The sequence below is a fragment of the Lampetra planeri genome, chromosome 4 (assembly GCF_965212315.1).
Source record: "Lampetra planeri chromosome 4, kcLamPlan1.2.h2, whole genome shotgun sequence".
Taxonomy (NCBI): Eukaryota; Metazoa; Chordata; class Hyperoartia; order Petromyzontiformes; family Petromyzontidae; genus Lampetra; species Lampetra planeri.
Window position 1 is genome coordinate 16,597,726 of NC_136110.1, and position 5,000 is coordinate 16,602,725.

Here is a 5,000-nt window from a genome sequence, read left to right on the forward strand (position 1 = left end):
CGCACATGAGAGCAATCCCGGCCAATTTCTCCCGTTTGATGGGGTCTATGTGTAAAAATTTTGACTTTTTTGAGTGCACGTGCAAATCTGCTGGAAAAGCCTGTGGAAGTTTCACGGCGTTCGTACGATATTTGGCGACGCAAAAATGAGCGATTTCCCAGCTCGATGGAATTCGGCGCGACAGAAACGATGCCCCGTAACGCACATGAGAGCAATCCGGGCCAATTTCTCCCGTTTGATGGGGTCTATGTGTAAAAATTTTGACTTTTTTGAGTGCAGGTGCAAATCTGCTGAAAAAGCCTGTGGAAGTTTCACGGCGTTCGTACGATATTTGGCGACGCAAAAATGAGCGATTTCCCAGCTCGAGAGAATTCGGCGCGAGAGAAACGATGCCCCGTAACGCACATGAGAGCAATCCGGGCCAATTTCTCCCGTTTGATGGGGTCTATGTGTAAAAATTTTGACTTTTTTGAGTGCAGGTGCAAATCTGCTGAAAAAGCCTGTGGAAGTTTCACGGCGTTCGTACGATATTTGGCGACGCAAAAATGAGCGATTTCCCAGCTCGATGGAATTCGGCGCGACAGAAACGATGCCCCGTAACGCACATGAGAGCAATCCGGGCCAATTTCTCCCGTTTGATGGGGTCTATGTGTAAAAATTTTGACTTTTTTGAGTGCACGTGCAAATCTGCTGAAAAAGCCTGTGGAAGTTTCACGGCGTTCGTACGATATTTGGCGACGCAAAAATGAGCGATTTCCCAGCTCGAGAGAATTCGGCGCGAGAGAAACGATGCCCCGTAACGCACATGAGAGCAATCCCGGCCAATTTCTCCCGTTTGATGGGGTCTATGTGTAAAAATTTTGACTTTTTTGAGTGCACGTGCAAATCTGCTGGAAAAGCCTGTGGAAGTTTCACGGCGTTCGTACGATATTTGGCGACGCAAAAATGAGCGATTTCCCAGCTCGATGGAATTCGGAGCGAGAGAAACGATGCCCCGTAACGCACATGAGAGCAATCCCGGCCAATTTCTCCCGTTTGATGGGGTCTATGTGTACAAATTTTGACTTTTTTGAGTGCACGTGCCAATCTGCTGGAAAAGCCTGTGGAAGTTTCACGGCGTTCGTACGATATTTGGCGACGCAAAAATGAGCGATTTCCCAGCTCGATGGAATTCGGCGCGACAGAAACGATGCCCCGTAACGCACATGAGAGCAATCCGGGCCAATTTCTCCCGTTTGATGGGGTCTATGTGTAAAAATTTTGACTTTTTTGAGTGCAGGTGCAAATCTGCTGAAAAAGCCTGTGGAAGTTTCACGGCGTTCGTACGATATTTGGCGACGCAAAAATGAGCGATTTCCCAGCTCGAGAGAATTCGGCGCGAGAGAAACGATGCCCCGTAACGCACATGAGAGCAATCCGGGCCAATTTCTCCCGTTTGATGGGGTCTATGTGTACAAATTTTGACTTTTTTGAGTGCACGTGCCAATCTGCTGGAAAAGCCTGTGGAAGTTTCACGGCGTTCGTACGATATTTGGCGACGCAAAAATGAGCGATTTCCCAGCTCGATGGAATTCGGCGCGACAGAAACGATGCCCCGTAACGCACATGAGAGCAATCCGGGCCAATTTCTCCCGTTTGATGGGGTCTATGTGTAAAAATTTTGACTTTTTTGAGTGCAGGTGCAAATCTGCTGAAAAAGCCTGTGGAAGTTTCACGGCGTTCGTACGATATTTGGCGACGCAAAAATGAGCGATTTCCCAGCTCGAGAGAATTCGGCGCGAGAGAAACGATGCCCCGTAACGCACATGAGAGCAATCCGGGCCAATTTCTCCCGTTTGATGGGGTCTATGTGTAAAAATTTTGACTTTTTTGAGTGCACGTGCAAATCTGCTGAAAAAGCCTGTGGAAGTTTCACGGCGTTCGTACGATATTTGGCGACGCAAAAATGAGCGATTTCCCAGCTCGAGAGAATTCGGCGCGAGAGAAACGATGCCCCGTAACGCACATGAGAGCAATCCGGGCCAATTTCTCCCGTTTGATGGGGTCTATGTGTAAAAATTTTGACTTTTTTGAGTGCACGTGCAAATCTGCTGAAAAAGCCTGTGGAAGTTTCACGGCGTTCGTACGATATTTGGCGACGCAAAAATGAGCGATTTCCCAGCTCGATGGAATTCGGCGCGAGAGAAACGATGCCCCGTAACGCACATGAGAGCAATCCCGGCCAATTTCTCCCGTTTGATGGGGTCTATGTGTAAAAATTTTGACTTTTTTGAGTGCACGTGCAAATCTGCTGAAAAAGCCTGTGGAAGTTTCACGGCGTTCGTACGATATTTGGCGACGCAAAAATGAGCGATTTCCCAGCTCGATGGAATTCGGAGCGAGAGAAACGATGCCCCGTAACGCACATGAGAGCAATCCCGGCCAATTTCTCCCGTTTGATGGGGTCTATGTGTACAAATTTTGACTTTTTTGAGTGCACGTGCCAATCTGCTGGAAAAGCCTGTGGAAGTTTCACGGCGTTCGTACGATATTTGGCGACGCAAAAATGAGCGATTTCCCAGCTCGATGGAATTCGGCGCGACAGAAACGATGCCCCGTAACGCACATGAGAGCAATCCGGGCCAATTTCTCCCGTTTGATGGGGTCTATGTGTAAAAATTTTGACTTTTTTGAGTGCAGGTGCAAATCTGCTGGAAAAGCCTGTGGAAGTTTCACGGCGTTCGTACGATATTTGGCGACGCAAAAATGAGCGATTTCCAAGCTCGATGGAATTCGGAGCGAGAGAAACGATGCCCCGTAACGCACATGAGAGCAATCCGGGCCAATTTCTCCCGTTTGATGGGGTCTATGTGTAAAAATTTTGACTTTTTTGAGTGCAGGTGCAAATCTGCTGAAAAAGCCTGTGGAAGTTTCACGGCGTTCGTACGATATTTGGCGACGCAAAAATGAGCGATTTCCCAGCTCGAGAGAATTCGGCGCGAGAGAAACGATGCCCCGTAACGCACATGAGAGCAATCCGGGCCAATTTCTCCCGTTTGATGGGGTCTATGTGTAAAAATTTTGACTTTTTTGAGTGCAGGTGCAAATCTGCTGGAAAAGCCTGTGGAAGTTTCACGGCGTTCGTACGATATTTGGCGACGCAAAAATGAGCGATTTCCCAGCTCGATGGAATTCGGCGCGAGAGAAACGATGCCCCGTAACGCACATGAGAGCAATCCCGGCCAATTTCTCCCGTTTGATGGGGTCTATGTGTAAAAATTTTGACTTTTTTGAGTGCACGTGCAAATCTGCTGAAAAAGCCTGTGGAAGTTTCACGGCGTTCGTACGATATTTGGCGACGCAAAAATGAGCGATTTCCCAGCTCGATGGAATTCGGAGCGAGAGAAACGATGCCCCGTAACGCACATGAGAGCAATCCCGGCCAATTTCTCCCGTTTGATGGGGTCTATGTGTAAAAATTTTGACTTTTTTGAGTGCACGTGCAAATCTGCTGAAAAAGCCTGTGGAAGTTTCACGGCGTTCGTACGATATTTGGCGACGCAAAAATGAGCGATTTCCCAGCTCGAGAGAATTCGGCGCGAGAGAAACGATGCCCCGTAACGCACATGAGAGCAATCCGGGCCAATTTCTCCCGTTTGATGGGGTCTATGTGTAAAAATTTTGACTTTTTTGAGTGCAGGTGCAAATCTGCTGAAAAAGCCTGTGGAAGTTTCACGGCGTTCGTACGATATTTGGCGACGCAAAAATGAGCGATTTCCCAGCTCGAGAGAATTCGGCGCGAGAGAAACGATGCCCCGTAACGCACATGAGAGCAATCCGGGCCAATTTCTCCCGTTTGATGGGGTCTATGTGTAAAAATTTTGACTTTTTTGAGTGCAGGTGCAAATCTGCTGGAAAAGCCTGTGGAAGTTTCACGGCGTTCGTACGATATTTGGCGACGCAAAAATGAGCGATTTCCCAGCTCGATGGAATTCGGAGCGAGAGAAACGATGCCCCGTAACGCACATGAGAGCAATCCCGGCCAATTTCTCCCGTTTGATGGGGTCTATGTGTACAAATTTTGACTTTTTTGAGTGCACGTGCCAATCTGCTGGAAAAGCCTGTGGAAGTTTCACGGCGTTCGTACGATATTTGGCGACGCAAAAATGAGCGATTTCCCAGCTCGATGGAATTCGGCGCGAGAGAAACGATGCCCCGTAACGCACATGAGAGCAATCCCGGCCAATTTCTCCCGTTTGATGGGGTCTATGTGTAAAAATTTTGACTTTTTTGAGTGCACGTGCAAATCTGCTGAAAAAGCCTGTGGAAGTTTCACGGCGTTCGTACGATATTTGGCGACGCAAAAATGAGCGATTTCCCAGCTCGATGGAATTCGGAGCGAGAGAAACGATGCCCCGTAACGCACATGAGAGCAATCCCGGCCAATTTCTCCCGTTTGATGGGGTCTATGTGTAAAAATTTTGACTTTTTTGAGTGCACGTGCAAATCTGCTGGAAAAGCCTGTGGAAGTTTCACGGCGTTCGTACGATATTTGGCGACGCAAAAATGAGCGATTTCCCAGCTCGATGGAATTCGGCGCGACAGAAACGATGCCCCGTAACGCACATGAGAGCAATCCGGGCCAATTTCTCCCGTTTGATGGGGTCTATGTGTAAAAATTTTGACTTTTTTGAGTGCAGGTGCAAATCTGCTGAAAAAGCCTGTGGAAGTTTCACGGCGTTCGTACGATATTTGGCGACGCAAAAATGAGCGATTTCCCAGCTCGAGAGAATTCGGCGCGAGAGAAACGATGCCCCGTAACGCACATGAGAGCAATCCGGGCCAATTTCTCCCGTTTGATGGGGTCTATGTGTAAAAATTTTGACTTTTTTGAGTGCAGGTGCAAATCTGCTGAAAAAGCCTGTGGAAGTTTCACGGCGTTCGTACGATATTTGGCGACGCAAAAATGAGCGATTTCCCAGCTCGATGGAATTCGGCGCGACAGAAACGATGCCCCGTAA